Raw genomic sequence first — 14,245 nt, forward strand, 5'->3', positions numbered from 1 at the left:
GGCAGCCAACATAGTAAGCCTTCAGTTATTGGTTATGTTGATTCGGACTATGCAGGAGACTTGGATGATAGAAGGTCCACAACGGGGTTTGTCTTCACCCTTGCAGGTGGACCAATTATGTGGAGATCATCAGTTCAGTCTGTTGTTGCTATGTCCATAACTGAAGCAGAGTACATGGTAGCTAGTGAAGCTTCTAAGGAAGCTCTGTGGCTTATGGGACTAGTAAATGAGTTAGGCATTGAGCAAGGTGGAGTTTCGCTGCATTGTGACAGTCAGAGTGCTATCTTCTTGGCAAAGAATCAGGTGTATCATGCTAGAACCAAACATATTGATGTGAGATTTCATAAGATCAGAGAGTTGGTAGCTTGTGGGCAGATACTATTGCAGAAGGTTCACACTTCAGAAAATGCAGCTGATATGTTAACCAAACCGGTTACTGTGGACAAGTTTAGGCATTGCCTGAGCTTGTTGAACATTCACTGATGATGGACTATGGAGCGCCCCCAACCCAATGGCGGAAGATGGAGATTGATGATATTCGCCAAGGTGGAGATTGTTGTGCAATGACTCATGTCTCTAGATAACAGCAATACAAGTTATGGGCTTGGGCTGATGTAAAGGGGTTGGTGTAGAGGGCTATATATTGATTTTATGTAAACCTATTATTGTAACAAGGGAGAAGAATAGTAAAACACTAATCATTATTCTCTAATAATATATAGTGGTAGCCACTCAACGCTCCCGGGGACATAGGCATAATTGGCCGAACCTCGTTACCAAATTTCTTGTGTTATTCTCTTATCTCTATACTCTTTACTATTTGATTGTTCGCTTGTTCCCAACATCTGTTTTATCAAGTTATATTTCTCTTTCACACACTTCAATAACTCTGCAAATTTCCCATTCTATCCGCAACATCTCCTAAATCAAAGTCCACAATTCTAACTTTCATATCTAAATTTTCAATTGCTCCTCTCAAAGTCTGAATTTTGTTATCAAGGTAAACTATACATATTATTGGAATAGAAACCTATCAAACAGAAACAAGACAATAACAATAATAATTAATCAATTAACTAGGTAAGTGTTAATCGTTTAACTGGTTAGAAAATCAAGTGAAGCATTGACAGAACAATTCTTGTAATTGACACGTTTTACACATTTAGCACATGTTGAAATTATTTTACAACATGTGTTTATTAGTTTGTTAGTTTGCTAGTTAGGTAAGTTTGTTAAGTTCTTACCTATTCATGTACTATAAATAAGGTTTTTTCATGCCTTAGATCAATAATGAGAAATATTCATAATATTCATCTTTAAACTTTCACATTATTTTTGTAACAAAATATATATAATTATGGTTTCTATGAATTAAAAATTGAAAGAGATCCCAATTTTACGTTGGTACCAATTTTTTCCACCCATAATTTTTCTCAATTTTCCACTACCATTATTCTCATAAATTTTGAATTTCCAAATTACCTAATAGGCTAGTATACAGTTAGCCAACTTTCATGCTTTCTCACTATAGGAACCCCACTCTTTAATAAAAACATGGATTAAGATTAATAAACTTTAACACTGACTAGGCATGTTTTCTCTGACTTGGTGCTGTTGGTTGAAAACCCTAATCAGTGAGGTAGGGTATAACCTCTTTTGGAGTGTGCACTGAGTTTACTTGCAAGGAACCAACAATGAAGGTTGATGGGTTTTCGATGTTGCTGCTCCTCTTCTCCATGTTCATGTCTCTGAGCTCTAGTTCAACTTTATCCTTATCTATGTCGATTGAGAATCACATTAAGTTTATCCCATGTTTGGGTTTCTCATTCATTGTGATTTTTAAATATGGGGTTTGATTAAAATTATCGAAAAGTTTATAAATATATAGGTAAGATCAAATTTTGTGTCAACTTTTCATGTGTTGAATTAAGCTCAAAATTGCATTTTTTTATTAAGTGGGAATCTCTTCTTCTCAAATTTAACTTTATGAACTAATTCAAAGTCATGGTGTCTTTCAATTCTCGAGCTCTAATCTCAACTCTCTTCTTCTTTCCCATTTCCCTCGACTAGTTTTATATACTAATTAAGGTGAACATCATATATTTAATATAATTATATCGATTATTTATTTTGTATTACAAAACAAGTGATCTAATTACTAACAACTTATAAGACTTCTAAAACTGATAACAGATATGGACTTAATGAGTGAATAATCAAACGGTTGACCTATAGGAGATAATGTGAACCCTATAAATTAACACATAAGAAATGATTATAGTCTCCAAAACACCAAATCACAAATAGTTTTCACTTCTCCCTATCAGAGAGAAAACAAAGGTCCCAAAAGGAATTCAAGATTTGGTTGAGGAAGTCCATCATACCAAAACTCTATCTCAAAAGATATATCCAATGAGCAGATTTGAGAACATGGATTCATGTATGACTTTATATCCTTGTTTTATATTATGTGTGAGAATCATGAGATTCAAGATCCTATGATTGGTATTTCCCTGATCATAAGAAATTTCTAACATTATCAGCTTTAGTTTTCAAATTAGAATCCCACTTTTAGAATTTGTTCTTATTGTTATGTTTATTCTTTATGAATAGGTAACTAATGTAAGGCTATATGATTGATATTAGCTCTTATAATAAAGTGTGTTTCCCTGCAAGTTCATGATATGTTGCAATTGTTAGATATTTCCTGATAATTGGTGAAATACTAATCATAGGATCTTGAATCTCATGATTCTCACATATAATATAAAACAAGGATACAAAGTCATACCTGAATCCCTGAATCCATGTTCTCTGATCTACTCATTTGATATACCTTTTGAGAGAGTTTTGGTATGATGACCTTCCTCAACCAAATCCATAATTCCTTTTGGGACCTTCGTTTTCTTTCTGATGGAGAGATGTGAAAACTATTTGTGATTTGGTGTATTGTGGACCATAACCGTTCCTTATGCGTTAACTTATAGGGTTCCCATTATCCCCTATAGGCCAACTATTTGGGTACCCACTCATTGAGCTCATATCCGTTATCAATTTTAGAAGTAATATAGGTTGTTAGTAATTAGATAACTTGTTTTGTAACCCAAAATAAATAGCTGATATAATTATATTAAATATATGATGTCCACCTTAATTACAAATTATGATTTTCTAACAATCTGTCAGTAATATTTTTCCTCAAACAATTATATCACATATTCTTTAGGCGCGCATCCGTATGTTATTTATATTAGACTTCTCCTTAATACAATGTGGTTCATCTCATATATCAACTACAAAACCACCGCGACATTCATCGTATTCAAACGTGACTCGACCATGATGATCACCATATTAATATACTTAATGACATAGATCAAATATGGACGAGTGACATGAAAATTTCATGCAATGTGATCTCAAACATGTCTATTTCCAACTGGTCCTTCTTTATTCTTTAGTGAGATAAATCCAAAGTTTTTAATTGCAACACAATAATTACAATACACAAGTTCAAAATAGAACAATAAACCATCAACTTTATTATGCATAAAACTATATATGGCGTTCAAAGTATATCATAAAACATATAGACTTCCACTGAACTAATATATCCTAAGGAGCAATACTCATATGAGTAATATGCTCATGAAAGACTTTAGGTACCAAACCCTTAGTCAATGGATCAGCCAACATAAAATTTGTCCATATATGTTCTATGAAAATTTGTCTATTTTGAACACTTTTGTTAACAACCAGAAACTTGATGTCAATAAATTTTGACTTTGTAGAACTCCTATTATTGTTGGAGTAAAGAACCGCGGACTTACTGTCACAATAAATTCTCGGTGGTCTTTTAATACCATTGACCACACGTAAGTCAATGACAAAATTTCTGCAACCATATGCCATGATCTGTTGTTTCAAAACAAACCATGAACTTCACAACCATGGTTGAAGGAGCTATGAGCGTCTATTTAGCAGACTTCCAAGAGATAACACCTTCAGCCAAGATAAACACATCCAAAGATGAAGTGTTTATTTTCTAGAACACCCAAAAATCAGAGTCAGAGTTCCCAATGATCTCTAAATTCTCAGACCTCCGATAAGTGAGCAATTACTCTAGTAATGCATTATAAGGTTTCTCAAATATCATTTTAAAAACTCCCACGACAAACTCTATGTTGGGACATGTGCAAACTTAAGCGTACATTAACTTCTTACTGCAGATGCTCAAGGAATATTTTGCATCTTGTATCTTTCAAGGTCATTTTTGGGGCACTATTCGAGAATAACCTTGTCTCCCTTAGCTACAGGGGTATCCCGTGGTTTACTTTCTTTAATGCCAAATCTATTTGGGACTTCATCTATATAGCTTTCTTGTGACAACCTTAGGATACCTTAAGAGTGATCTCTTAATATCTGAATACCAAATACAAAAGAAGTTTCCCCAAGATTTTTCATTTCTAAATTCTTCGGTAGAAATCTCTTGGTCTCATGCAATAATCACTTATCACTGCTAGCAAGTAGTATATCATCTACATATAATACCAGAAATATAAATGTACTCTCATTGAACCTGTGGTATACACAATCAACAACTTTATTTGCACCTCAAAACCATACGAGGTAATAACTTGATGAAACTTATGATTCCATTGATGAAAAGCTTGTTTAAGGCTATAGATGAATTTCTTCAATTTGAATACAATAGACTTTGAGCCAATTGACACAGTTTTATGGTTGCACCATATAGACCATTTCTTTAATTTCACCATTTAGAAACGCAGTCGTAACATCCATATGATGTAGCTCAAAATCAAAATGAGCTACTAGTGCCAATATTATTCTAAAAGAATCTTTTGAAGATATTGGAGATAAAGTTTCTTTATAATCAATGCGTTCTTTCTGAGTATAGCCTTAGCAACTAGACGAACTTTATATCTGTCAATATTACCCTTCGAATTCCTCATGATTTTAAATATCCATTTGCAACCAATAGGTTTTGCACCTTCAAGTAATTCGACAAGATCCCAAACGTCATTATCATGCATAGACTTCATCTCATCCTTCATGGCATCGATCCACTTTTGATAGTTAGAACTTTTCATGGCTTGACAGGAGTTCAATGGATCATCTTCTGTTAACCCAATGCCAACCTCATGTTCTTAAATAAATACAATATAATCATTAGGAATTGCACTTCTCCTCTCTCTAGTGGATCTCCTTAATGACACTTCTACTTCTTGAGGTTGTTGAATTTGTTCTATAGGTACTTGGGGGAGAACCTAATTGTTGTCTTGTTCTGGAATATTGTCAAGAACAATATTCTGAACATTATCTTCTATTACTGAATTTATTCCTTGAATGGTAATAGGCACAAGAACTTGTTCACCATTAGTGATAGGTTCTTCATCAAAGACAACATTCATTATGTTCTCTTCCTTCCAAAATTAACTTCCTCAAGAAATCTTGCATTTACTGTCTCCAAAAATAAGTCTTGAAGTGGAAATATAAAATTTATAGCCCCGAGAGTGTTCAACATAGCCAACAAAATAGTCGCTAACTATTCTTGAGTCCAGTTTTCTTTCAACAGCCTATAAGGTTGCACCTCAGTCGGACAACCTCAAAATGCAAGTGTTTTAAGCTTGGTCTTTTATGAGTCCAAAGCTCATATGGTTTTTGTTAACTACTTTACTTGACATGCTATTAAGGATGTAAACTGCGATCTTTAAAGCTTTCTCCCAAAGAGAATCTGGCAAGCAAGAATGACTAATCATACTTCTCACTATATCCTTATGAGTTCGGTTTCATCGCTTAGCAACACCCTTCATGCCAGGTTTGCCTAGCATAGTGTATTTTAGAACAATTCTACATTCTTTAAGGAAAACACAAATAACCCTTTCATCATCCTTATTGTTTTTTCTTTTCTTATTATGAGAGGTCATAACTAAGTGAGCACTTTAAGTCTTATATTTCTACAGTCTCTCTTCCTCTTGCACAAAGTCCTTCTGATTGTTATAACTCACTTTGAATTGCCTGAAGTGTGCAGGAAGCGAGATCAAAACCAAGTACACAAGGAAGTTATTACTAAGCTCTAACTTAAGTGACTTGAGTTTTGATGTGAGATTAGACATATCCATAATGTACTCCCTTATGTTCCCTCTGCCTTTATACTTAATGGAGATGAGTTTAACCAAAACGTTACTTATATCTGACTTTTCATTTTTGGCAAAATATGATTCTATTTCTTCATGGAACTTCCTTGCAATCTGACTCTTAGAAATAGAGTCCCGAAACGTTTCTATAATAGATCGTTCCATGATCATTATACACATTTGGTTAGAGTGTTCACATTTCTCAATTTTAACATCATCGAGGATTTTCGGAGTAGAAATGGATTTCTCCACCTAAAGTTCCATATCCAAATCCATACAGCCGAAAATAATTTCTACGGCTTCCTTATAGACCTTAAAGTTTATCTCATTCAACAATGGAATGTTATTAATTTGAACAAAAATATTTGCAGCACTAGTAAAAGAACAAAACAAATTGTAATCATTATTGCAATTAAATTCACATTCAACTTTAATACTTAAATTCAAATGATGATGGGACACATCACGAGTTACCTAGCACAACATTAATATTCAGTTTTTGGACAAAAATATTAACTTGTAAGTGATGCACTCAATGTAGTAATCAAACATTGATAATCAGTCATGTCAATCAATAAGTCTTTCTTTGGATCGACTTACTATTCACATGGAAAGTCATATGATTACCACATATTTATTGCTACAAATATGTTTGTAATTTGGGTCAAATAGTAATCTTCCATTGGGCCGATCACTATTCACATAAAATGCAAGCATATAATTGGCTTCATATTTCATATCAATCACTAATGATATTCTTGTTTGTAATGGTCAAACATTGATCATAATGCATGTCAAATAATAAACCCTTCTTTGGACTGATTTATCATTCACATATGCAACTTTATAATAATCACATGTTCATCATCATATGTGTGTATATGATTCGGCCAAATAATAATCTTCCTTTGGGCCAATTAATACTCACATGAATATATATATACACACTAGCATTTGACATTTATTTCATATAATTCACAGAAAAGATGTGACTTTACCGACTTCTTGTTTAATAGGTTCACTTAAAATGTCAAACAATTTTATTTTTAAAAATAAGAAAACCATTTAGTTGAGTTTAATTCATCATTTAATCCAAAACATATATTATTTATATCCACAATAAATACATATATTCATTATAGCTTATTGGTAGCATTGCATCATTCTCATCATAAGGAGTGCATTTCGAATTCCAGTTATGGTCCTTTTAATGTTCCATAAAAAATATATTACCATTTTATACATGATTAAACATGACAGAGCAAGTTGTCCGAACATAAATAATGCTTCAATAATAACAATCACTTAATAATACAATCAACCACCAATCAATGCAATAAACCATAAGTGTTGCAACCATTTAAACAAATAAGTTAGGTAATATATATAAACAAGACATGTTCACATAATAGACTCATCACAAGATACCTAGCACAACATCAATTTCTAGTATTTGGATAGAGAAATTAATTTGCAAGTGGTACTCTCAACATAATGATCAAATATTACAATTAGTTCTGTCAACCAATAGTCTTTCTTTGAACCGACTACTATTCACATAATTTTTTTTTTATAATTTTTACTAATTTATCATCACATGTATGTTATTACTCGACCAAATTGTGTCTTCCTTTGGGACGAGCACAATTTGCATAAATAATCTCATACTCATTTCTGTAATCTTAATCAATTTCCACAATAGAGGTTACTTTGGCAACATATTGCATCAATTAATTACCAGACAAAAGGAAAACAAGATGAGTCAATTATAAAAAAATTATGATCTTAGAATTAAAACCTTCATATTTGATATCTTTTATGATTAACAAATTTAATCCAATAATATAATTCCAAATCAAAAAAGATATTACATATATATAAATGCATAAAAAAGGATATAATCTTAATCAAATACAAAGTATATCCAGATTAAAAATCATAAAAATATATGCAAATCATTATCGAAATTCCAAATTGACTATAATCATGCATATCCTTAAAATATATATGTAACACTATATACATACACTTTCACATATTAACATATTAAATATATATATATATATATAATATTAAGCATTAACCGTAACTATTATATATATATATATATATATATTAACTTTAATCAGTAATTTGAGACATCACAACAACTTCAAGCCATAAACAATTATATATGTATATATGTATATTTTAATCCTCAATATATACAAGGTTATGAATTTCATATTGTATATGTATAAAATAAAAATACATCTTAACACATATATACCTTATACATACATTTAGCAAATTGCAAAATTGAAAGTGACAAAAGTCAATGTCCAACAGTGACACATTAGTGCACATATAATATACATATTGCATAGCAAAAATCATAAAAATTAATGCAATTTTCATACACAGATCTGAATATATACTTCAACACATATTATTCATAATTCAAATAAGCAAAAACACATAAAAATTATTCTCATTATTCCTAAATACTTAATTTTCATAACCAATAGCGGAAGCATAAAAATCTCCAAACATAAAAAATTAGGGTTCATAAATTTTTTGGGGAAAAACATTTCTAATGGAGAATCATAAAATTCAGAACCTAAAACTCCTAATGTTTCATGATTCTCACATATAATATAAAACAAGGATACAAAGTCATACATGAATCCCTGAATTCATGTTCTATGATCTACTCATTTGATATACATTTTGAGAGAGTTTTGGTATGAAATCTTCCTCAACCAAATATTAATTCCTTTTGGGACCTTAGTTTTCTCTCTGATGGGGAGAGGTGAAAACTATTTATGATTTAGTGTATTGGGGACCATAACCGTTCCTTATGCGTTAACTTATAGGATTTTCATTATACCCTATAGGTCAACTGTTTGAGTATCCACTCATTAAGCTCATATCCGTTATCAATTTCAGAAGTCTTATAGGTTGTCAGTAATTAGATCACTTATTTTGTAACCCAAATAAATAGTCAATATAATTGTATTAAATATATGATGTCTAACTTAATTAGAAATTATGAATTTGTATGACAAAAGAAATTATTTCTTCTGAATCATTGTTTGCGTTGAATTATAAAGCATTATCATTTGGGGTATCAGCAACACAATTTTTTGTGCAAATATTATAAACTAAAATAACATTCACCAAGTGTAATGTTATGATTAGGTATAATGGATATTCATATGTGGATCCTACCAGAGAGATTCCTGCATGCAAAAGAATTACATGGGACAATACCCTACTTACATTAGCGGCTTCTCGTGCATGAAAGAACTACCTTACAATAATTCACTTGATACTTATAGTTAGAAACATTTGGTCCACACGAAAGGCAAATATAATAATTTAGCTAATCTTATTTTCCTATTTCAATGCTCTGAATAGCAATGGTTGATTAGATTTTTTTTTTCTCTTTTTCTGGTGAAAAATTATTTGCATGGTATATCCTTTGAAAATTCTCCATGTCTTTGTTTTAGCTGTTGTATAGAATCCATATATCTATATATATATATATATATATAGGCAATGAGAACAGTAGCCTAACAGGTATTTAAATCATTCTCGAAACAATGAAGTAGGCGATGTGAGATTTACTTTTCAACATGCCCCCTCCACATAAGTATGTCGGATTAGGCGAAGGGTTACCCTTGACCTATAACTAAAGGGCATCTTTTGACCCATGATAACCGGAAAGAAGTTGGGCTCTGGCTCTGATATGATGTTAAGGTTTCATCTCAAAATCAATAAACAATGAGAGGAATAATCCAACATGTATTTAAACTATTTCCAAGACTATAAGGTAGGTAATATGATACTTACTTCTGAACAACATTACATATATATTGACCCATACACCAATGGTAGATCCAAGACTTAAGGGTAATTAAGGTGGTGTGAGTGGTCCAAAATATAATAGGATTATAGGAGTGACATGAATGTAATTTTATATAACTAGAGATACAAAAATATTAACTACAAAGATAATATACATATACACAATTTGCTTCAAAGTGTGCATATACACACCCTAAGCTACAAGTTGCAGTGCCATTGCCATACACAACATGACCACATAATAAAAAATAAAAAATAAAAAATAATGAAATTGTTATACACAGGACTCATATTCTTGTAGAACATGATCACACATGTTCTGAATGCACTATTAGTGACTAACATACAACTATGTACTAGGGTGTGGTTGAAGAGAGATCATATGTCCTAAATAGTGTTATATTCATTGTCTCAAGTGAATCAGAATATTACTTTTTATTAATTTTTGTTTTTAAAAATTTTCTTTTATTAATATGTCAATATATGATTGACTTGAGACAAAGAGTGAGACACTGTTGAAAGTAAGTGATCCTCATCGTAGTGTGGTCTGGCATGCATATGACTATACAATTTACCATGTGGGTGAGACACCCATTGGTAGAAAGCATTACACGATCAGTTTGTGTATGAACCAATAATGTAAAGGTAAATCGTAATGTTATAATATAAACATAAATAACTATCATATAAGGTGATGTAATGGCGCTGACAATTATGAATTGTGACAAATAATGATTTAGAATGTGTTGGCTTAACAAGGATTATTGAATGATGCTTCCCAAGACATTATTAATCCTCAATCATCTATTTATCAAAACTTTCAAACATTACCATATAGGATTTCATTACCACAAGTAATCTATGAAAGTAATATGAAGTCAAATGACATTCACCTAAAATAACATTTACAATCTTGTTTAATTACCACAAGTTTGGAGAGTATAAACTTATGATTGGAAAAGTTAGACATAAACGTGAAACACGAGAAGACATATACATAGCCAAGTGTAATGTATTGATTGGATTGAATGAGATATATGTGGAACTATTGTAAAATTCACTACACATGCAAAATAATCACATGGGATGATGCCAACTTATGTTGGCGGCATCTAGAGTATGAATGAAGAACTACATCACAATTATTGAATTCATAATTTATAGCTAGGCAAATGTGGAAGCCACATGTTCTATCCTAAATTTTATACTACTCTATGTACTTTTTATTTGTTATTTGTAAGAAAAATAAATCATGAATTAAATATATATTAATTTTATATTTTTTGACCAATGAGAAACACATGGTACATAAAGTGATACATATTTTAGGATAAAAGATATGCTCCTTCCTAATGTGCCCCATGGTATAGGGAAGTATATCAAATATTTATATTCCTTAATGTAATATTTTTTATGGTAGTTTAAAACATATAAACTCTATGTCAATATAAATTATTATTCTGTAAATGTCTATATTTGTATTTACGGTAATGAAAACAATAGTGAAGAATAAAAATAATTGAGATTTTGCCCGAAAAAGAGTTTCTAGGATTTAAGGAATCCTAATTGAGTTTGACACTTAGTGTAATTGCATCTTAACTCCGGATTTGGTAGGTAAAGACATTCATTCAACTAGTTTTTAACCCATGAATGTATAGATTTTTAAGTAATTTAATTTTTTAAATATTTACATTTGTAATTTAATTGCCATATTTTTTTATAAATAATAGAAATTTATAAAAAAAAACACGTTTCGTGTTTTAATTTACTTTTTTATTTATTCATTGTTTTGTATTATAGTAGGTTGTCAATACTATTATATGGATATCTTCATGAATTAGAAATAAAAAGACTATCGCAATTTCATCATGTAAATAGGATGCAAGTAGTTGGAAGTAAAACACAATTATTCTTTCTAATATAAAATATTGAAAATAAATCCACATCATTAGTAAAGGAATTCTTTAAACATGGAATTGAATAGAATTGAGAAGAGATGAAAAACTTGTGTATTTCTCATTAAAATATTCAGCTCAATACAACCATATTTATATGTAACTCTAGGTTGCTTGAGCAAGAAGAAAACTGGTTAACTAACTTATAACTGAATAACTAACATTGATCACATGTTGAAAAGAAATAACAAGACGTGCTAAATGTGATGAATGTGTGATATGAGTGATTTGCAATATAGCCATTCTGCATAAGAATGTTGCTTGGTGCTTATTCCCTACTTCGTACTTGTTCTGCATAAGACTCATTCCCTGCTTGATGCTCAATCCTAGCTTGGTGCTTAAGCTTCCTGCAAAATATTAGTAGTAGGACAAAACATACATATATGTTTAATACCCCCCCCCCCTCCTCAAGCTGGAGAGTATAAGTTCAATACTCCCAGCTTGGACAACAAGTGAGTGAAAATAGAAGATTCTAATACCTTTGTAAAAATGTCAGCCACTTGCTGTGTTGTATGAATGGGGAGTAAGTGATAAAGTTTGTTTTATAAACGTTCACGAGCAACGTGACAATCAATTTCAACGTGTTTCGTATGTTCATGGAACACTGAATTTGCTGTAATATAACGAGCTGAGTTGCTATCACAATATAGAAGAGCAGGTTGTATGAAAGGAACTTGGAAATCAAGTAATAGATAGGTTAGCCATTGTATCTCACAAGAAGTCAAAGCTAAGGCATGATACTCTGCTTCGGATGATGAACGTGAAACAATAGTTTGTTTCTTGGATTTCTAAGAAACCAAAGAGTCCCCTAAGAACGTACAATAACCTGAAACTGATTTGCGTGTATTTGGGCATGTGGCCCAATCGGAATCAGTGAAGCCCTTGAGTTGAATTGTGGAACTGGTTGGGTAGAAAAGGCCCTAACCAGGACTACCTTTTAAGTAACGAAGAACCCTTGCGATGGCTTTGTAATGATTGGTAGTAGGATTAGCCATAAATTTGCTCAATTGTTGTGTGGCAAAACTGATATCAGGGCGTGTGTTTGTTAAGTACAGAAGCCTCCCTACGAGTTGCCTGTAGAGCATTGGGTCATGAAAGGGGGTGCTATCATTCTGGTGCAGCGGTGTAGTTTTGATCATTGGAGTCGGCACAGGTTTAGAGGCTAAGTAACTAGTATCATTAAGAAGGTTTAAGGAATATTTTATTTGACAAAGATTGATTCCTAGCTTGGATCTTGAAACTTCTAGGCCAAGGAAGTACTTAAGGGTGCCTAAGACCTTGATCTTGAATTTATCATCAAGGTATTGTTTGACATGATTTATTTCATGGATGTTGTTACCTACTAAAATGAGGTCATCCACATATATGAGCGGAGCAGTGTAACTTGAGGAATGTTTCTCGGTGAAGAGGGAATGGTCATGGTGGAATTGAGTGTAACCCAAGGATAGCAGGGCAGTGGATAATTTAGCAAACCACTGCCTACTTGCTTGTTTCAACCCATAAAGGGATTTGTTTAATTTACAAATAAGGTTAGGTATGGTGGAAGTAACCCCTTGAGGAAGAGTTATGTATACTTCTTCATCGCGGTCACCATATAAAAACGCATTATTGACATCCAATTGTTGTAATGTCCAATTCTGTGTAGCAGCAATGGCTAACATAAGCCTAACGGTGATGAGTTTCACCACTGGTGCAAAGGTCTCATTGTAATCCAAACCTTCAGTTTGGTTGAAGCCTTAGACTGGATAGATCATTAGTGACATGAACAGTTGCACCACTATCAAGCATCCAAGATTGTTGTTTTAGGATGTTTCCTGAAATTGGATGATCATCACTTGGTTCTTGGCTGAGGTGGTTGATGTTGTGTTCATGATCAATGGTTAATTGTCCAACTTGGCTTGCTGGTTTGTCATCATCTTGTCTTGTCTCTTACATCTTGTTGCTCCTGTTGTCTGTTGGAATGGAAGTAATAGTGTTAATGGATCCACCAGTGGCATTCTTGGACTTGAACTTGAAGTTTGGTGGGAATCCATGCTTGAAGTAACATGTCTTAGCTGTATGCCATTCCTTTCCATAGAAAACACAAATTTTATTGTTGTTTGTTTGATAGGTTCTTGCATAGTTTCTTGCACTTTCTCCTTTGCTAAATCTTCATGTGCCTTTATTGGATGTTTCAATGATATTCTTGCCTGAATTCTTGTTGAATGTTGGTCTCCAGGCTTGGTTTGTGTTGACAGAGTTTATAATCCCATTTCCTTCACCATTTGGTATGTCTTCTTGTTG

Source organism: Lupinus angustifolius, unplaced genomic scaffold (assembly GCF_001865875.1).
Source record: "Lupinus angustifolius cultivar Tanjil unplaced genomic scaffold, LupAngTanjil_v1.0 Scaffold_210_50, whole genome shotgun sequence".
In the NCBI taxonomy this organism is placed as follows: Eukaryota; Viridiplantae; Streptophyta; class Magnoliopsida; order Fabales; family Fabaceae; genus Lupinus; species Lupinus angustifolius.